This window comes from Bacillus rossius, chromosome 1, assembly GCF_032445375.1.
Source record: "Bacillus rossius redtenbacheri isolate Brsri chromosome 1, Brsri_v3, whole genome shotgun sequence".
Classification (NCBI taxonomy): Eukaryota; Metazoa; Arthropoda; class Insecta; order Phasmatodea; family Bacillidae; genus Bacillus; species Bacillus rossius.
This window is the reverse complement of record NC_086330.1, coordinates 23,840,633-23,863,337: the sequence shown is the minus strand read 5'-3', so window position 1 is coordinate 23,863,337 and position 22,705 is coordinate 23,840,633. Positions and strand designations below refer to the sequence as shown.

Sequence of the window (22,705 nt, the reverse complement as noted above, 5' to 3'; positions counted from 1 at the left end):
GCCAGACGCCCACCCTGGCTACACGAATATATTCGCACCGCGCCGCTGTCTCACCCACGTGAATGAACTACGGGACTAATGATGGAGGTGGAGGCCACCTAAGGGCAGTCACTCCTCCTGGTTCAAGGTACAGCATCCTATTGAGCTTTTATTGCAAATTCCTACCGAAGTCTCACTACACCAGAATCGCAAAAAAAAACTTTTTGTTGTTAACATTTACGCCATATAAAGTAAAAAACTCAAGAGACTAATTTTCATAGTTAAATTTTTTTTTTGCCCGAGTAATTACGTCATGGTTACTCACCGTAAATCCAGCGAGAAACCACGACGAACCCATCTTCGAATTGCAGGGAGGACGAAATGACGGAGATTTTTGGGTTATTTTGATTAACTCCCAGTTAAAGTAGACCAAGAACCCGAAATTTTGATCAATAACAGCCATTATAAAAACTATTTTAGCTCTTTTCTGAGGTCTGAAAGTCATCATAATTACACACAGTACAAAATATAAAAATAATGGGAATGAAGGGAATACTCAATATAGTTTCATTAAAAATGTTCATAAATGAAACAAAATCTACAATAATTCGATTATTTAAATTCTTTCAAACATATGGACAGGGCAAATCTGTATGATTCGCAAGGGGAGCCAGGTGGTATTTCGCAAGGGGAGAGGGAGGGTTTTAACCGACACAGGTCATATCTGGATAGCGTGCTTCTTTGTTGTATACCGCCCATATATAGGGCTTATATGCATGCAACAAACCGGAAACTTTAAAAAAGTTATCCGTAAAACATAGTTTCGACATCAAACCCCGCAAAAGCGCATCAAAACCCATCAAAAGCGCAAGCGTGCCCCCCCCCCCCCCCCCCCACCTCAGAGAGGAGCTTCTTTATTTCATTGGGGAGGGGGGGGGGGTTATCCGCCTCCCTGCCTCCCCACAGAGACCTACGCCCATGCATACAGGTGTAAACCACGCTGAAAGACTTGAGAGTAAGGCAATGTAAAAGGATTTGATCAACCTAGGTTTTTTTTTTCATGTGATGTCCCATGTTAGCGTGCTAACACTGACGTGTAGCGACATCCGAGAGGATGGTCACCGCCGGAGAGAGAAAGAGAGAGAGAGAGAGAGAGAGAGAGAGAGAGAGAGAGAGAGAGAGCGTGGCCTAGTAGAAGCAGGAACTCCCGGCCGGGCGAAGTTCGCGGGCTGTGTAATCACGTTTGCGCGCGTTACCCAGCGGCGGACACGAACACACGCGCGCGCGCGCAGCACGTAGGCGATGATAGTGCGCCGGCCGCGACCGGGCGCGAGGGAAAACAAAACCCGCGGCCGGTCGCCCGCTCGAGTGCCCCGCAAACACGCCGCTTGCTTGCTCCCGTGGTCCCGTGCCCACACGGCAACAGCGCTGAACGGCCATTCGCTAATTGCACGAGTTCGCACACCATGTCGGTTATTTACAATACTCCCTCCTCGTTGCCATCACCTGAGGGCTCTTCCTGTAAGTAACTATCAAAATAAAAACCTTTTGGCACGGCCCACAGGCGTAGGTAGATTTACAAGTACATATTTCTTCTGGAAATATTTTGGAAACTTCCATAAACTCAACTTGATGTAAGCTTTTGGACATACGCCATTGCTAAGCACTTTTTCTGTAGAAGAAAACTGAAAAATACCCAAAACACAAAAACACAAATTAAGCAAAAAATTTCAAAGATAATTCCATAAACTCCTGAAACATTTTAAGAACTTAATTTAACCTACCCAACATTCTATATGTTCTCAAAATTTTCCATGCAGCGAAATTATATTACTGTTTTTAACTTTAATGCATCCAGCATTGAATGAATATCGTAACGGAATTCGTATTCTGCCAGCTAAAGTAGTTATGCAAATATTTTTGACCTCCTAACACCACTTTTCATCCCTTACGCTAAGACGTAGTCGTATAAAAAAGTTTTTTTAGACAAAGGTTTAAGGTAATATTAATATCATTAATAAATTCCTGCAAATCTGATACTAAAAACTTTAATTTTTTTATATTTTCGACACATTTTCTACAGTTGTTACACTAATAGTTCTTTGCTTCAAAGTTGTTTCAGCCAAAGGTTTTAGATAGAGTTTAGGAGTTTTACAATCAATTATAATGGATTTTATAGTACATATATTAAAAAAGTAATGAAATTTTTTCTTTGTACCCTTGTTACTTCCACCACTTGCAGTGATTATTTGTGATATAAAATATACTGTGACAAAAGTTTTCATCATTAGTTTAAAAATTAAACGAAAATAAAAATTAATTCGATAGAGTACATGGAATGAAAGTTTTATTTATTTTATTATTTCAACCAATTTTTTAACACTTGCAGTAATTGTTTATATTGTCAAAATTGTTTCAGACAAAAGTTAAAGGTAAAAATTATAACATTTAGAAACAGTTTGAACGAATATGATAAGTGTGCCTACGAAGGATGTTAAGAAATGTTATTGTCATTCAACCCCTGTTTATTCTACCCTTTTCAGTAATGAATGGTGGTATAAAAAATTATATCAGCCGAAAGTTGTATATGATAATTTAAGGTTTTACAATAAAACAGAGAAAGTTTTTAATAGTGAACATAGTACGGAAATTATTAATTTCTTTAAATTCTACCCACTTATTTTAACCACCTTGCAGCTCGTCTAATCAAATATTGTTTCAGGTAAAAGTCTTAGACAAAAACTAAAAGATCAATTAATAACTTGCACGAATTCTATGTTGTGCCTACAAAGGGAGTTATGATTTTTTTTGTCCTCCAACCCTTGTTTTTCAACCCCTTGCAGTTATGGTTGGTTGTATCAAAAACGTTTTCAGACAAAAGATTTTGGTATTACTCCTACGAGTTAAGTTCAAACGGATGTGATACGTTCCATATTATGGGAGCTACAGCGATTTTTCTGTTAATAAAAAACCTTCCCCATGCATACCCCTTTGGTCGGATATTGCCTTGAACGAACTTGACCGAGATTTTCCACTACTATATTTTATGTATCAGTTTGGAAGTGATTTGTGAAAAATTGCGGAAGTCATCGTGTCCACAAAACTGTGATTATACATATGAGTTGGCGTTTTAAGTTGACGATGGTTTTGGACTCTATGGACCATGAAACGAAAAACTATATAAAATTTTTCCGAAAGTCGCACCACGGTAACAGCAACAATACGTAATATTTCTTTGAAATTCGCCTAAAAAAAGGAGCGCGTATTCGTAACTCAGTACACGTAATAGAAGTGAAACTTCTTTGGCAATTCAAATCTCGACTCAAGTATATCGTAAGAGCACGCGAGTGCGCTGGTAGCAAATATAAAATTCAAGGTATTAACCGCTGACTGTAAAGGATACCAATATCTATTTTCTGAAACAAGCGCTTACGCACACACTGTCTTATTCTTTCGTTCATCTATCACTCTCGGGGCCAAGAACCTATTTATGCTCTGTCCTTTTCGCGTCAGAAACGTTTCAAAACAGTGTTGACGAAAACTTTGCATTAAATTCTGGCCTTGAAATTTTACTCTCATCGCGCCCAAAGAAGTTTCACTTCAAAAAAAGTCACAATAGATTTCGCAACATACTTAATTGCGCGACCTTTTGTAGCTCGAAAATAACGTTTTGTTTATTAAATATCTGATGAGCTGTGACTCAACAAATGCAAGAGAGCTTTCGGAAAAAAAAAGTTACAGAAAAATCACTTAATAACATTGACAAAAATAATGAATTAAACAACTGGGAGTGTGAAACGGAGGCCCAAATTTCTTGTATTGTGTGTACGAAGTTAGCTCAAACTGCACTTGCGTCACTATGCCAGAGTGTCCACACAAATCTGTACTGATATTTCCCTGACAAACATTTCAATTAAAATAATCTGAACAACATTTTACAATTTTCTGATTGAAATAAAGAAAATCCAACATCCACAATGTCCATAGCTAGCCCAGTTCTCTCTTCACTAACTTCAAACAGAACCTTACCTACGCTATTGAATGAACTAAAACAGCTGCAAAAAATTATTTGACAGTTCGGGTGATGGCAGACTGGAGCATGAAATTTTACCCTCAAATTACTATCATAGGTGATTTTTACACAACTTGGTTAAGATTTCAAGTAAATTACTTAGGACCGATTCCAGTTTTCTTCACTTTCCAGAATGTGGAAATCTCAATTGTAAGATCATACCTAGTAGTTTCCATAATGCTGCCTTTTACCTTGGCGAAAATGACACAAAACCCACAGGGGCGAATTGAAATACTATGTGTCTAAGAGTGTGGACTTTACAAGTATCCCAAGCTATGTCATATGTCTTGTCAAGCTAATGTAAGTAATGAAAAATCCACACTGCAAGCAGTGGCAGTTTTTTTTTAAATCCAATATGGCGGGGCCTCATCCGCCTTAAAGCAAGTTTCAATATAAACTGCAAGTAAATTTTCTATCTCCTCACCGTAGCAGGAGAGAAAAAAATTACCAAGTCCTAAAGTTTGTGAACCAATTTAAACATCTAAATTGGCCAGCCGCCATTTTCTATCCACTTTCCATCCACGTCCAAAACAGATAAAAAGGAATGGAATGAGCTCCCGAATGCAATTCCAACAGAAGTATTTGCAAACTGGAACCCTACTGAGTTGTATTCAGTCCACTGCGAGTCATTAAAATGTAAACCAAATAATTTCGTAAGAGCGATTTGCATTCGTAAGATTACTGTGGCGATTTGGACTGTATCCCAACTTCAAATGCGCAATGTACACCGTGTAATTTTTTTTAAGATAATAAATATATGTCTCTACATGACTTATTTTCACATTAACTGTTTCTATTGAAAGTACCTAAACTAATTTTGTCAAAAACACGTTAGTTATAATTATATAACTTACGAGTACACATACGCGACACCAAGTTATCGGTACAGAAATCATTAAAAACTCCTTGCCTTAAACTAGCTAAATTATCGTTCAATTAGTTCATTGTATCATCTATTATTTGAATGCGTTTCCTTTGTTCGGAATAGTTTCCATTACAGAGGGAAAGTGATGTAGCTACACAAGCGAAACAACTGATAACACCAGTTGAAACAAGACCAGCTAGAGTTTTTCATTCATAGATGAACGATGGCAAAGTGTATGTTATATAACCTAGACACTTTTCCATTATATAATTCAAGATAGTGATCGTTCAGATTTCTATATAAATAGTAGCCGATAAACAATATTTATGTTAACGATTTGGCCAAGTCGATATGAAGTGACGAAATCTGATATAACTGTTATTACTTCACTCTTGTTGATATATCGTATTAAATATGACACTCATGCACTCTTTTAGCACAAACATTTCACACACATTTTGGTAATGTTGCAAAAACATTACTATGTTTCAGTTATGTCTCTGAAATACATCTAAAAATAACTAAGTGTGCAGTATAGCTACGAACATTCCTTCAACAATAAGATTATGTAACGAATAAATTAGAATAATTTACTTATTTTAACAAAGTCCCAATGTGTCCTACATACGTTCCAATGAATAGCTAGAATTTTACGAATAACATAACACACTCATGTATTATAACGAAAAACTTGTGGCATAGACAAAGGAGACTCAATATATAAATTTGAGTCAAAATATGACTTGGTTGCTCCCCTAGTCCAAATAATAACATTAAAAACAGCACACACAGCGTCACAGTGAAACTAGCTGATATTCGTCCTCAAGTTTCTAAATTACTTCACATTCTGCGTGAACTGAACCGAATTGATAGTTCCGTCCATTACTCACCTTTTCCACTGCTGTGCTCCCAACTGTAGCAAATTCAAGGCCAGGTAACCGCTCAATTTCACCAGACCGCACACGATCAATAAAAAAATAAAGCACTGGTTATTCTAGGTTACAGCCTACTCCCCTCACCCCCCTCGGAGGTTATTACAATATCCCACGCAGAGGCAGAGAGCTGGCTAGCTGCAACACTCGACAGCAGTGCTGTCTGGCGGAGCAATCTGGAGATAGCGGAGGAGACAGGTTCTCTGGGAGGGGGGTGTGGGGTGAACAGGGAGGGGAAGGGAAAATGCGGCGTTGCCATAGCCACGACCCGGACTCCGGTAGGCGGTCTCTGTTGAGTCATACCGCCTCGACACTAATTGAAGGAGAAGGGGAGGGAGTGAGTGTAGAGGGGAGGTAGTATGAGAGGAGGATGGAAGAGGGGAGAGGAGAGTGAGCGCGAGGCGACCGATAAAAAAAGAAAACAACACTTGTTTTTGTTTTAAAAGAGGGAGAGGCACAAGACTGGGATGGGGGGGGGGAAAAAAAAACCTGCACGAACTAGAAAAAACCTTGAACTCTCTTTTATTCATGGTGCTCACGAATGGCATTACGTATGGGTATAGGAAATGTGGGAGACGACAGATAAAAAAGGAAGGGGAGAAAAAAAGGGAAGGCGTTTGCGCTAATACAATGGGATCCTTTGCCGCAGTTGGTTAGAGCTAAGAGAAAGCGATACGAATGCAACAGTCATGCTCTGTCAATAACTAAAGCTAACGTTTCGCAACTAGGCGCGCCATTAAAACATCCATCTTCTATGAAATTTTGCAAGGTATAGTTACTTGACTTAAAACTGTTTTATGGACAAACGCTTATTAGTTGAATGTCATAGAGAAAATCAAAAGAACGGGCAAAGATAGATGAACATATAAACACACACAAAACAAGCCGAAATAAGCCAATGTTAAATGAATAGACAGTTCAGAGAATTAGTAAGAAAAAATGTCGCGGCAAAACAGTGTGTATTCCAGATTATCTATTTAATAGAATCGTCCTCTTGTCCGTCACAGTGTTGTCTAAAGTTGTTGTTTGCGTGTAGTAACTGTTTTTGTAGCAAACTGTCTTGTCGTTGTAGCTCACTGTATTCGTCTGTGCTGTGATACTGTTCTAATTCCTTTCTGTCGAGCCGAGCTCCAGTGGTGAGAGCAAATTGTGTACTAAATGAAATATTAATTTGTGGCTAGATATTTAAATTGTTATAATTCAATTAATAGTGTAAAAATTGGTTAGTAAATAAAACTGCAAAAGATTAATTGGGATATCCTTCAGGACCAACTCGTAACAGCATTATGCCACAATAAAAATTATAAACAGCATATAACAATATTTTTATCTGAAGAATAAATTTCCTCAGGTACGATAATTTATTGTCCTTGGACTTCAGAAAAACGTTCCGATCGCCCACATTAATTATATTTACCGACTTGTAATTTTTATAACAATAACAGTTTTAGAACGCAATTGCGGCACTTAACCAGATATATACCTCAGGCGTCCCCGGAAGATGCAGCAACTTTCACCACCTTTCCTGGACGAAGCGCCCGATGTTCTCAAGATAAATTAAACAGCCTTCACTTTTCTCCCGAGGCGATTCTTGTCGGCTGTCTCTGAAGCAGTGTGATCGGGGTACGTTTATGGTCTTGAACGAACTGAACGCGATTGGTTGCTGCTTTTTGACATTCGTTTGGAATACATCGGGACGTGGCAAAACAGCTGTGGTCCACTCTGAAGGCGTCGAAAAAAAAAAACATACAATGATTGTTGACTGAATCAATCCGCCAAGTTTCTGGATATCTAGTACAAGCGCGCACTCTCTCTTTTTCTCTCTTTTTCTCTCTTTTTCTCTTTCTCTCTCATCTCTCTCTTTCTCTCTCTCTAGTACGACGGCCAATTAACAAATAACACACGTCTATGGCTAGAAACAAGAGTCGTCAAACCCACGGAATTACTGGGGCTCAAGTTATGCATAGCCAACGTGATGCGGGTTGGTCCATTATACATTTTTACAGTTAGCGAAATTAATTTTTTCTTAAAATTTTCCTGAGGCATAGTTAAACACATGTAGTTCGTAATTAGTTTAGCTTCAAAAATATCTGATAATTAATATTAAAAATATTTTTTTTTATGTGTATGTACCGTTACGACAGGAATAGAAAACAAATTGGGTGCGTGGCCACCATACGCATTAGAAATGAAACTTCACAGATAAAGATAGGAAAATCGTAGGGTAGGTTTATATAAATATTTGAAACATGTCTACAGTATGCCAGTGCGCTCAGTACGCTGTAATGCAACCGTGTCATCGAGCGCCGCTGCTGCTGCTGCTGCTGCTGCTGCTGCTGCTGCTGCTGCTGCTGCTGCTGCTGCTGCCATCTGTGTCTTCAACAAATCGGTGGTCCAATGGTCACAACACTCGCATCGCAACGCTCGGGTTCCATTTCCAAACGGGTTGTACCCGGATTTCTCGCATGTGGGAAACGTGGCGGACGTTGGTGTGACCTGTGGGATTTATCAGGGTACTCCCGTTTACCCTACCAATTCATTTCGTCTTACCTCGCGCATTCTTCAGGCCGGCCGGAACGACAGATATGTCCCTTGAGTAGGGCAGCAGATTGCTACGTCAGCCCCGTTCCATCTAAGTAGACCCTTGCCTCAACAGGAAACTACGTGTAGATGTTTATTTTACTTTGATAGCTAATGAAATACATAATGGAGGTTCAAACTGATGGTTCGAAACTGTAACAAACATGGCGAACGAAAAACCAGTACAGAGACTTAATTAAAATCTAAGCAAAAACTTTGCATGTTGATCAAATTGAGACATACTTTCATTTGCCTGTGGAAGCTGGCCTCGTTGCCCGAGACTACTTTAATCGCTATGAGCGTTACTTTATTTTTAATGTTCAGTTTCCGCTGTGATGACGTCATAACCTCGACTTAACCCAAAGAAATTCCACTTCAATAAATTAAATAAGCGTCAAAAATAATTGTGACAAACATTCCGGGCACGGGAAAAGAGAGACTACGGCTCGTATTTTAACGAAATCTAAATTCATTACGTTGGCACAGGTCCAGTTGCAGCTGGTTTCCCCCGAGACGGAAGCATCTCTCCCGTGTGTTCAAGGTCGTTTATTCAGAAGGGGGACGGAGTAGTTCTCTCTCTGGTAGGGGTGTAGAGTCGGGGGGGGGGGGAAGCAGCATAGCGTGCGCGCGCACACGCGTGCATGAGAAACGGAGGTGGAGGGGAATGGTGATTAGACGGAGGGCGGTGATATGCGGCACGCATATTGAAGCCCCCCCCCCCCCCTCTTTCCCTCCTGAACCTTCCCCCACCCCTTCCTCCTCAACCCTGCGCGGGGTAAACCCACACACGGCGCTTCTTCCTTACAAGGGCTGATCAACCCCGACAAAGGGACCCCGGCCATTGTTTCCGACGAGCCCTGGGCGGAATAACCAGGCAGTGCGCTAACTCCGCAGCCACGCCCATCGCCCATTGTCCCTCCCCCCCGGACGACTTGGCTCCGCCGGCGATGTTATCAACTATCATGCGGTGGGAAAACACCCACTGGAGGGACCTCATGCCAGCCGGGGTCTCGCGGGCGGACTTCGGCTCGCACCGTGTGAAACCCCGCCCATTCATCCCGCCAACGCAACCGTCTTCATCCGACAACCAACCCCTCGTAGCCTCTGATGTCTTCTTAACCTCAGTCAATCATCATTCTTTCTCTGAAGCTTGCGAAAGTCACGAGCAACGTAATGACGCACACTGCAAGAGCAATGAAAGACGCCATGAAAGTTGTTTCACGTGAGGCCTACCCTCCCCCCCCCCCCCAATCTTTTATTATGTTGACTCATTTTGTCGAATTCTGAGATTTCGCGAACCCAGGTGGGTACCGCCGTGAGATGACTTGACGTGAGATGGTTTATGCCACTGATCTTCCTGCGGTAGGGAGGTTCAATACGACACAACCCCCCTGGATGCCTACTGAGTTGCCGGAAAAAAATGTGTCTGTTTTTATTTTAGATTTGCTCTCACAGTAACATATAAACAGTTAAATATAACATAATGTCTGTACCGATTTAATATTTATCCCATACGAAAATTGTCCAATTTCCCCCCTCCCCCCAAAGCCCATGGCTAATTTCAAAATGCAGTGCAATAAACTACACTTCCAAATAAGTTATATATATTATTTCTAAACACAGTAACTTATTAGATTTTTCTGGAGTCCTTTCAGGCTTTCAGTGACTCAAAACTCAGATACTAAGGTCCCCAGAAGGAGGTAGGAAGAGACCTTGAAACCAAAGCTCCAATCTAACCCGAAACCTTTTGACTCGACAGAAAGGCTTTAGCACGAACACACGGAAAAACTGCGATAACGCATATTTCCTTACAAATGTGTCAAGCCATGTTCGAATTGGTGAATTCAATATTTTTTTATATTTTTTTTTTGTAGATTTCGATTTGGATACATCCATCATTCAGTTGTTTCGTACTCATCAAAACACTTTGATAAAGTTTATATAAAATATTTTAAATGCGTTTTAAAGATTTTCAGAGTTAAATTAAAATCTCGAGCTATGTTGCTAAACACATATCTCAAGTGCTCAACAGAAATTATATACTAAAATATATATTCCGCCAGTAATCGTTTTCATTAGACTATCGTAAAAAAAAAATTTCAAGGCAAGTATCACAGCTAAATGAAATTTATGCTATTTATTTTGATCGTCATTCCTATTTTTTTTTTAAGTTTAATCCGAATGTCGAATATGTAATCTTGCAACTTGCATGTTTGTGAGATTCGTTGATACAAAACATTTTTTGGTCACATCATATTGTCTGCATATTCTGCAGTCCGAAAACTAACACTTTCATTTATTTATTTATTTATTTTATTTTATTTTAAACACGAACAAAATTCAGCACTAGGCCGGTTTTCAATTTACTCGTGTTATTACACTACATTATAAAAATAAAACACTTATACACTGAACATTGGGACCACACTATTGAATACAATAAATTAAGGAAGCTTAATGAACAATATTAATTAAGAAAATAAAACACTAAAAACTATTCCAAAAAAACACTTGGAAAAATGAAACATAAATGTAGGGGTTCGTAGCTATACAATACAATATGCCACATCTGTAAAAAAAAAAAAATTAGTCTGTTGTAATATTTACTGGGTAGGTCACATTTCCAGTGTTTCCCTTTCCAGGAACCAGTGAGAATTAGCGGTACGTTTCGAAACCCCCGTGTTCAGAATACGCGGGTGAATGCTAGTGTGTGAGAGCTCTCGTCTGTGCTGGATATAATCTACAATTCCCGTTCTGCCCCGAGTGCGGTGTGTCCTGGCCCGGATGGTTACAGGCTGGAGGAGGGGGGGGGGGGCAGGGAGGGGGAAAGCCTGGACCCGCCGCATAGTAATAATAATAATAACAATGCGAGGGGGAGAGGCGAGGGAGATGGATGGTGGGCACGGCAGCGGGAGGGCATTTCAGAAAGGGCCGTGCCCTCCGAAGGGATGAAAGGGTCGTCATGCAGCTGTGAGAGGGAGTCAGTCATCTCGGGAACCTGTTTGCCTGGGAGTAGTCGCCCTATTCCCCTGGTCTGCCCACGCCCATCGAGAGCAGCGTTGCCAACCGCCCGGAAACATTATATGGTTTCACGAAACACGCGCGGAATATTTTAATTTATACGTTCCATAAATCACAAGCACGGAAATTCGCACTATTGACACTACAGGAAATGGTTCTACATATCCGTATTTTCATTATGTTTAATGTGGAAACCTACAGAGTATTAATGAAGTAAATATAGGTTTATTTAGTTGGTGCTCAAGGTGTGTAATTTTTGTCAGCCACTTTTACTTTTACTTTTTCTTTTCTTTTAAAAAGACAATAAATGTTGTTCCGATGTGTCGTTCGTGAACGGTTCGTTCGAAATGAACGAATCTTCAAGTGAACAAAAGCATGTTATTCGTTCGCTACGTAAAGAATCGGGTGTTTTGAGAGTCGATCACTCGAAAGCTGAACACAATTCGGGAGAATATAAAACGCAAGAGAGGGGAGGAAAGTGAACCGGGAAGTCTGATTCGTTCGTAAAATGACTCACGACGTCGAAAGTCAAGAGTAATCAGTAATCGCAGTGTCCGCGTATTCACAAGAGCATTAAAAGACGTGGGAGCGGGGGTTATCGACTCAAACAAGTATCGCGTTACAGCTAGCTACACGAGCCGACCAGATAACAATAAATAGCCAGGCAAGGCCAGTCGCCTAGACGTGACGAATATTCAAATGGGTGAACGAGTCATGACTCTTGAGATGAGCCGGATCCCTTGTTGCTTGTCAGAACTAAAAGAACGAAATAAACGAATCTTTTGTACGAATCATTACGTACAACTGATTAAAATGAATCGATTTGGTCAATCATTCTGCCCATAACTAGTTGCCTTAGCTTGAAATATTTAATGACATCTAACTAGAAAATTTATTAAAACTATATAATCTATATAAAAAGCTGAAAGAACTGTAGAAATAACAATTTACAGATGTACACATGAACACTTAAGTGTCCATTTAAGGCATGAAATATCACAATTGTTGGTACATGCGTAATTTATTTATTGCTTTGATTTCATTTTTTCAACAGTTACGTGAAATTACGGAAATTTTGCAGTCGGTACGGAAATTTTGCAGTCGGTACGGAAATTTTACATTTTGAATAAATAATTCACATTTCAGGGAAAGCCTGAGCAAAGCGAACTGTCCGGGTAGAGCGAATAACTCTTATTTCTCAAACGATATGCTAGCCGACTCCACAGTATAGTTCTTACAGGTAGTGACATCTACAGAGCTTGTGAGGAACCTACAAGCATGGTTGAGAAACTGTTGTTTTGGACATTATTAGACAATTTGTGTTTTGCAGATTTTTACTTAAGTATTCTCAAAGTATTGCAATTTTTGAATACTACAAAGATATTTATAATCAGTGTTATATTCTGTGCACAAAATGGCTTTTCTGCTCCTGCTCCTCAAATTCTACTCGACCGTCTTTTCTATGCATTTATTTTTCACCTACAAAATTTCTTTTGAGGTTAGTAGAGGTTAAACTGGCAAAGCTAAGATTACAAAGTGAATATTGTTCGGTTTTCCAGGGTTACGTTTCCAGGAGTTTAAAACCATATAATATTTTAATGATTCAATAATTATTGTTTCTTCATTGCGAGAATACATTTTATTATTTCAAATAAAGTAAAATATAACTATATAAAAAAATTATTGGTATAATTTATTTCAACCAACAATCATTGAAAACATTGTCATTTTGGAGTTTAGGCTCACAGTACGTGTGGTGAAATATTGGAATCTCCGAGTTGTACCTTGTTCTCGCTAATTGTTCGCTAATTGTTGTGCTAGACCAAATGCTTGTTCTCAGCTATAAAAATAAATACCCTCAAACCAAATTGATTGAATTCAAACAAATCTTTCTGAGGGTATTAACTGTTTTATATTTCTTTTTTCATTGATTCATTTCACTATTATTTTTATTTAATGAATATCTACTTCCTTTACTTAATGCTGTTCAAAAATCACCTTATATTTTATTATTTCAGATCGTCTATAATCACACAAGGACAAATAAACAGGGTGCTTGGAATGAAAGTGGTAGTTGCGCTTGGTTCTTATAACGCCATAGCTTCCAAGTTCAACATTCTGTTTGCAACTTTGTGCAGGCATTTGAAATCAGGATCATCTCAAAATATGTTACGGAGGTTCAGAACAGTTTTTAAGAAGGTACAAGAAGACCAACTAGTAGAATATCTACATACCATGGACAGTTTATTTAATGGTATGACGAGGGACGAGTTCAAGAAATTTGTTACAGATTTTTGCAGAGAAGAATTTAATTCCTCGTCCTTTCCAAAAACGAAGAGCTGCTGATGTGGCAATCAAACACATCGCTACGTTCACAGAACCCACTTCAATTGCCAGATCAAGGGAATTTAATCGCCCACAAGTGATTCGATTTTATGATCTCCTGAGGGAACTAAGAGAGAAACATCTTCTTGAGGCATCTCGTATGTACAATATGGATGAAACAGGAATTCAAACTCAACTAATAAACCACCCAAAACTTTGTCAACGACAAATTAAAAGCAAGTGGGGATAGTTGCTATTACTGAAAGGGGAAAACCAACTGCTCTGTTCTTCTGCAATGCAACTGGTTCCTTATTGTATTTGCAAGAAAACTCATGCAGGAAAAGATACTGGATGATAATCCTCCGGCTGTCAAGCTTCTTGTATAGATAATGGTTGGATCAACGGACATGTTTTTCTTCTGTGGCTGCAGTTCTTTGTTGAACAAATTCGTCCTACTCCAGACAGGAAGGTCTGCTTATTCTTGATCATCACGAATCGCATAAATACACCAAGGTCTTAGATTTTTACCAAAGAAAATTATGCTCAGTTTCTCTCATTTCCCCCTCATACGACACACAAGATGCAGCCATTATATAAAGTCGTGTTTTGATCAGGCAATTGGAATTTAAAAAAAAAATTCTGGAAGGATTGTAAATCAGTAACATGTAGCCAAATTATTCTCGTCTACATATTTCAGAGTGGCAACTGCTCAAAATTAAATAAGTGGATTTCGGTTCTAAGTAATCTGGCCCTATAATACTCATATTTTCTCTCGTGTGGATAATGCTCCAGCTCTTTTTACAGATAATTCAGATCTCGCATATGGATTTCGGAATTGTCTTCAGAAACTGATAGTGCCCCATATTTCGTGCCTTTTCGCCCGGACTGTGATGCTGCTTCTGATGTTCGCAGTGGTCAGTCAGACATCACTAGTCTTCCAGTCCCTTTGAACACAAATCCAGATCTTGGCTCTGCCAATAAATAACATTCTCGAATTTCATTCACAAACAATTGCTAATTCATCTACTATTTGTGGCTCCCTTCAAGCTGAAACAACCCAGCTTAAAACTTGTTTCAGTGAAACATCGCAGTGTAAGAAGGATCGGGCAAAATCTATTTTTTTTAGTCCGCAAGACATCCGTCCACTTCCAGTTGCGTACAGAGCTGACGTTGTTAGGCAGACGCAAAAGAAAATGCCAGCGATCATAAATTCTTACGAGCACCCCTGTAAGAGAACAGTAAAGAAAAAGATTCGTCAAAAGGGGGACGCACCACAACGCCGACATACCAAAACGCCTGAATGCCAAATTGACCACAACGCCGACAGCTAGAAAACTGCTGTGTATCACAACGCCGAAAAATGTCATTGCAGGACTGCCACAAAGGTTAGTCGGCGTTGTGGTCAATTTGGACATTCGGCGTTGTGGTATTTCGGCGTTGTGGTAACGACCCCGTCAAAAGATGCTAAAAAAAAAAAAAAAAAAAAAAACAGGTAGGAAACTTAATCGCTTCTCAGAAGAACCGACAATAAATACAACAGGTGTTTCTAAACAAAATTTTCCTGCCAGGTGAAGAACCTTACACGGAGCCACCAGAAGAGGACTGGATACAATGTGTCTGGTGTACTATGAGGTGTCATGAGCCATGTAAAAGCTACAGTGGTCATGACTCATATTTGTGTTGACTTTCGACTATACATGTTTTGAAATGTATTCGTTTTTCCCGGGCTGATTATCTAATTTACCCGGGCATGTCGGGCAAAGTGACTAAAGTGAAATTTTTTATCTTCTACATTCTTACGTGTTCGTGGCCGCTTCCATCTTTATGTGACTAGTTAATTGGAATAACCAGGTATTAAGGTAATATACTCGATTGCATACCTGTTTCTTCAGTGTTTTTTTTTTGTTAATAATTGTAATGCTCTAAAATTAAGCTAACCACTTCGCCCTACGTTGTTGGCAACGCTGATCAGAGATCCCAGATGTGGGATTATGAACAAGTTAGCTCCCCCAACACCCTTTTCCCTACCCCCCCCCCCCCCCCCAAGCCGTATCAAAGAACAACTCGACCCGGCATATTACCTCTCCAGGAGGAGAGTTTCATAAAACTGAAACAGTTACCGGCGGTAACCATGGTAACCGGGCGTGTAGTGAAGGCGGAGGTTAGCGCAAGATGCCGTCGGTAGCGATCGTTACCCAGCTACGGCATGAATGTCTGCCGAAGGGGGAAAAAAAAACTACTTAACTTTTTCTGATCCTTTCCCCGGGTGCTCTGAAACTTCAGCACAAGCAAACAGAAAACAAGACTGGACCGAACAAAGGAGGAAGGGCAGAGTTTTTACGTGACCCCTAATATCACGCTGAGCTCTGGACCGCTGAGTCAGGTTATATGCTTGGACTCGAACCCGCGACCCTTGCAACATCGACGTGACGTGTCACTTAACCACAGTACTGGGTGACCATGGACAGAATTACGACCTGCAACAAATTTTGGGATCGAATCCTGCACAAGTCTGCCAAAAAAAACACTCTATGAACTGACAAGACAATCGGTAATTCAACGTATGGGATGCATAGATGCAAGTGAACAAGTTATTATTTTTTTTGTTTTCTTTTTTCAAATTTTAACTTGCAAGATGATAAAGCAGGTACGCCATGAGAGAATTTTCCTTGGAATCTTCTATGGCACAGCAGGTATGGATGGTTCTATGGAAGATTTAACAGAGCGCTGGTCGTTTTGGTAATTGGTCTTGAGCAATTTTCTGTGGAATTATTTCCTGTAAGGTAGCCACACAAATTACTACTGTTGTTTGGAGTTATCGGTTTAAAACTTTTATAAATTCTCACCCATTTTCGATTGTTTTTTTAAATGTTAATAAGGATCTTTGAAGCATATTTTAAATAATAAACTGTCTGGATATTTTGTATGTGCACGTGTGTATGTAATATTATGTGATGGTTTGAGAACATGACTAGCAATTCACTGCATTTAAAAATTGCAACACGAGTGTCATTCAAACATACATAATTCGCGTGTTTGTGACATATAATTAATAAATAAACTAAAATTACCAAAGATAAAGTTTAAGGATACTACTTGTAACCTACGTTTCTGTGACTGGCAAAGTCAATCAGTTTCTTAAACATTAACGAAAGAGTTAGAAGTAAAAATGTGGGATTTTTTGTTACTGTCTCGTTACTTAAAATTTTACATGAAAAAAGCGGAAATTTTCATTGTTTAGAATTTTCACACGCCTAAGTAATAATGTTTAGCAATGATTATAAGTACTATTATGTTGTTTCCGTATATTTCAATCTGTTTTTCACACATAATTATGAAAATGTGTTTAGTGTTATACATGTGCACATTTCTTTGTAATAAACTAGAACTATGCAGTTCAAATAAGTCCAGATAAATAAATGTACTCCAATTACAATAAAACCCCAAGCAACATTATAAATAAACGATAAGTCAAAATTAATAGTTTCTAAAAAAAATGTTTTTTTATAAATGCGTAGGGATTTTTCTCAGAAGCCGCTACACTTAAAAATGATCTTTTTTTCCGGTAATAACTGTCGAGATATGTTCTATTAATAGTTATTATTTTGTAATAACTTGTAGTGATTATAAAAATCATTGCATAAATATAAAAGACTTTTTCAATCAATAAACACTGCACAAAATATATATTTCACCTCACCTACACAAAATGGTGATATGAGTTAGAGCTAAATAAATGAAAACTGTAAACTTTATATATATATATATATATATATATATATATATATGTATATATATATATATATATATATATTAGTGATCGTAGGAATTTAGATACCGAAATAGTAAAAACTATAAAAAAAAATTCGTAAATATTTATGTATCTGTATAATTAATACACTTATTTCCACGATGAATGAATTTGAGATTGGTATCGAAGATGCTGTTGAGTGAAGTATCGTGGCACTGGTTATTACATAGAAACGTCCATGCCAGCTAGCATGGAGGCTCGGGCAGCAGTTCTGTTGGAAGCTTTTAGAGGAGCCAGTACGAGACGAAAACTAAATTTCACTGACCTTGAAAAAAAAAAACCAACGATGTTTCAAGTTCAAGAGACGTAAACTAATGGAGGTATAAACAAACGATATCGGCAGCTTTTTGAGCTCCGACTTGCGACATGGGAAGTCTACAACTCACGTAGTTTCGGTTCCCTGCAAGAATTTACGAAGATTTCCGAAGTTTTGCGTTTTGGTACATATATAACACTGGCTCTGAACAAAAGTGATACACCACATTCACACAAACCTCAGATCCAAACTGTAAACGAAAACGTTTAGTAAGTACCACGGATGTGTTAACGAACGTATTCGTCGGATTTCACCGAAGGACTAAGTTTTCACTCTATGCAGTAGCGTGTAGCCCCTGTTATCAAGCTACGCATTATCGCTCGTTGCCGCGCCAAGTCTGCCTTCCCCAATGTCGTGACTCACATAACACACATCGATTTTCTAACAGTCACCCAGGCTCGGAGTTATGTTGCGTCTACTTTACCTGCCTATCACCAACTCAGGAAGCTGTGGTCTAGATTCAAGGCACTGCCTCACACTTTATTATTTTGTCATTACTCTTACAATTTTTGTGGATTACTCAAAGGACTATTTTTGAGATTTTAACTCGATGCCTCCTTTGCATTTGTTGTTCTGACAGATATTTTCAACAGGCATTCACGTAATGTCATGGATGTAAAAAGTCGCGCAAGTTATCCTAATGTTCACTGAGCTACTTTTTACAACCGTGATATTACACTAATCTAACACATGTTAGAAATATTTTGTGGCAGAACAACAAACGCAAGAGAAGTATTCTTTAGAAAAGTAATGACAAAAAAAACAGAGAAAAAAATCAGCATTGCAAGGGTAGGTAGTAATGGAATCAGCAACTGCAATGGCTGGCTGGCCAATCCCAAATAAAGCACACGATACATGCTAACCTTCCTGGATGGTTGAAATCCCGCATAAGCCATATAGTCAGTGGGGAATGTGCGGGGGGGGGGGGGGAGGAAGTATCCCCCCCCCAAGGCAGTTATGAAAAATAGACTTCAGCCTGAGACGCACACAGAGTATTCCCTAACCCAGACCTCCCCCTTAAGCGCGGCTCTAGGTTGGGGAGGGGGGGGGGGCGAGGCCCCGCAGGGTCCGTTAGCCCCTCCTGAGCTCCAATTTTGTTTTTGTTTTTTTAATTTTATTTTACGTTAACGTGAATACTTAAATTCATCTATTAAACGTTTCTTTCATCAGAAGTTGTTTGAAACTATTAAATAACAGTATACGATACCGTAAGTGTGTCAATGTTCCAAGCCTATCCGAGACTTATTCAGGCTCCTGCACTGGGCCACTCAAGAAGCGCCACAGAGCCGGTGCTGGTGTGCGTCAGGAAGACGAGCAAGAGTAGTCTCGAGCCTCTGCTACATTCCCAGTTGACAGCAGAGAACTGCATTTGGTGGAAGCTAGTGCTACAAGCTACAGCGGAAGAAATGACATAAAAAAAACAGAATATGTTTCATCATCCGCTTCTTTGTTGAGCAATAATATAGCGATTTCCAACCAACATCTTATATATGTGTGTGTGTGTGTGTGTGTGTGTGTGTGTGTGTGTGTAACTGTCTGAGTATTCCTTCACAGGCTTGTCCCAGATTGGTATTCCCTCCCGCACTTCTAAAATAAACCTTTTCGGTGTGGAAACTTCGATTCCGCCGTCACTCGAAGACACAGCTGTATTTCAGGATGTGGCTTGAATAAAAAACGCACCAAATGTGTGCGACCCCCCCCCCCCCCCATCGCGGCCCCTAACTGGCACGAATGCGCCACTCAAGTGTGAATACTCCTTCCTGTTCGGTTTCATGTCACCGCGGTGCGGCGCGTTTCCATTGGCGCGCTCAGTGTGACGGGAGACTTATGGCCGGTTTCACCAATGTCCCCTAACTTTTAAGGGCTGCTTAAGGCATGTGTAAGGGCTGCCTAGCCCATTGAATCGTTTCACCAACAGTTAAGGAACTCTTAAGTAATCTTAAGCATCCCTTAGTTTAAGTGGTGGAAATCGGGCCCCTAACTATTTAAGCGGCACTTACTGTCACAAAACAAGAAAAATAAAATGGATGCCGTGGAGGAATACGAAGAACTAGCCGAAGATGTACATTTTATTTTTGATATAAATGTTATTGCTGAAGTTGTGGAACATTTTTAAGGTGAACTTAATGTGAAATCCTTTATTATAAATACATTCGAATATATGTTCGCATACTCCACTTTTATTTAAGAACTCATTTAATAAGGAAGTAATTACAGGTTTTTCTTTTGAAAAGTCTTAAAAGAACATTTATTACAAGGAATTTTGTATGTCCTAAAGGAAATAAACTGATATTTTTTTTTCATCTGCTATTAAAACTTAGTTTAAACTTAGACAAAATTACAATAGCGAATAACTTCTCCCATGCTGTGTCCTTTTCTTTGCTCGAAACAGCAACCGTACTCTTATTTTCTATTATATTTGTATGCCTCTCAACTAGGCTCAACGGCAACGGCTCAACACCTTCATTTTCTCATCAGAAGAAAAGTTTTGCGTTTTCATTCTCTTTGTTTCAAACATTTTCAAACTACTTTGCAACGACCATATAGCTACTACTTTCCGTGAAAATACACTAACATCGTAACATCCAATTACCGCGAAATTAATAAACATTCAGATATTTGTTTACTGTTTAGTAAAAATATTTGATTGGCTTATGTATGTCACGTGACAAAAAGTTCGAAGTACCAACTGAAAACTATTAGTACTTATATCTGTACGAACCCTCGCTCTATGGCAAGCCAGTCCCTAACTAAGCAACCCCTACATAAGTGAATGTGACAATGATGAAAACCAATTTCGTGAGAATTGACTTTAAGGAACGCCTAAACTTAAGCAGTCCTTTGCTGAGGGTGTGTTTAGGAGGCGTTGGTGAAAACGGCCATTAATGTCATGTTCTGCAACTGCATCCTTACTTTGTAGGACAGACCCACCCGAGAAGTCTTGCTGGAGCCGCCCCCTGTTTGTTTATTGTTGTTTTTAATAGCACAGAGGCTAACATAATCACATAAAAATAAAACATAGGTTTCATACATCCAATACTGACAACATTGAAACATCGTATACATACAAAATCACATTGGTATACATATATACACCATCCGACTTATAAGTTGGTATTCAAGTCATTGCTGTCTTTTGCATAACAAATAGTTTCGTAAGTGTTTCCTGAAAATTTTTAAATGTGGACATTCTCTAATGTAAACTGGCAAATTGTTGTATTCCTGGAGACCTTCAGCATAGATTGACTGTTGAGCTGAAGCAGTCCTCCTATATTGGAAATGGAACTTATTGCAGGTTGAGAAATTGGGGGCGCGAGGAATTACCTCACTTAACCCCCCCCCCCCCCCAACTACTATTTTCAAAGGTGACCTTCCTTTTCATAAAAAAAAATTGTAACTTCGTCCGCGCCGACTGCAGAAAAACAGGAGTAGTCAAGTGTTTCTCCGGGAGCGAGTCGAACACGACAGCCCGCGGCGCGCCCCGGGCGCAGACGGCCGGGATACATGAAAGAAGATTAGAAAGGAGTTGGACGTAGACAGGGTGATGGAGGAGGAGGAGGAGGAGGTGATGGAGGAGGAGGAGGAGGAGGTGGTGGAGGGACGAAGGTGAACATCGTGAACAGGTCGGAGCCGCAGCGAGATATAGGAGAAGCCCCTTGGCGAGGGGGGAAGGGAAGGCTGTGGAACGAGATTTCTCGGCAGGGTCCAGCAGGTTACACAACAGCGACCCCCACCCCCCACCCCCTTCCACCACCCTCCCGGATCGTACAGAATCTTCAGCATACCCGTCCCAGTCATCCGTGGCGTGTTTTGTGTTCAAGTCACGGAGGAAGGACAAAAGGCAGCAACTCAGGAGTGTGATGGAGGGAGGCGGGGAGGGGAGGGCAGCTGGGTCACACAACCCCCTCCACAACTCGCAGCCACGAATAAAAAAAAATATAATAGTAGGCAGACCGGTTTCCACAAGGCGGCCATTTAAGGCACGCAATAAAACAGCGGTCACGCTAGCTGGGGGCTTCTTTTTTTCTGTTTTTTTTTTTTAACTTCCACTTCCACGGTTGTTTTGTTCGAGCAGTTCTCTTTTTCCTTATTCCCCCCCCCCCCTTTTCCCACTACGAAGTTCCAGCAACAGGAGAAACCGTGCAGATTAGCAAAAGGCGGGCGAAGGTATTTATTCGTGGGGGCCGCCGCGAGATCGTTAGCGGAATGTGAGGCTATCAGCGAGTGAAGAAGAAGGAAGGGGGTCACGTCTGACGGACAATGGCTGGGTCCTGGGGGGGGGGGGGTACTTGTGGGAAGGGTGGGGTGGGGTGGAGCTGGAGAGGGGAGGGGAGCCGTCTGGGCACGTCCTGTCGGGCCAAATACGGGACAACAATGGGACCTCGGCAGGACATTTCCAAGGCGAGGCTGGGAGCAACAAAGACGTCGGCGATGGAACAAGCGTTTACGACCCTCCCTCCCTCCACCCTCCTAGTGCGAGCATCTCAAGGGCAATCTCCTCTGCAACGCACTGCGCCAAAATAATACCGGACCCACCGCTCAAGTTGGCGGACGAATACCAAGGGGGCGCAACTGTACAGGCGGAATATTGCCATAAAAAAAAACTGCGGTTGAGAAATGCCAAAATCAAAAATTAAGTTTTTAATAATTATGAGGAAACTCAGAAATTTCTTAAACATAATAACATAAATAAAAAGAATATTAACGAACGATTGTAACGACAAAATATACTTTGAAATCAATTTGGCCAATGTTGAATTGTTTTGTTAGCAATGATGGCTGTAAAACAAAATCTTGTGTGTGT

General features: G+C 40.1%; 1 protein-coding gene across 3 annotated transcripts in view; it reads right to left on the bottom strand.

Annotated features, from left to right (window-relative positions):
• The window catches only part of LOC134533177 (lysine-specific demethylase 3A), a 411,862-nt gene that overhangs the window by 236,797 nt on the left and 152,360 nt on the right, over positions 1–22,705 (bottom strand). Inside the window, exon 1 of one of the 3 annotated variants that reach the window (XM_063370561.1) lies at positions 5,807–6,018. The exons of the other annotated variants lie outside the window; for them this stretch is intronic. The gene's annotated coding sequence lies outside the window, so the exon portion shown is untranslated. Of the gene's footprint in view, positions 1–5,806; positions 6,019–22,705 lie in introns of those variants that run through there. 3 annotated transcript variants of the gene reach the window in all.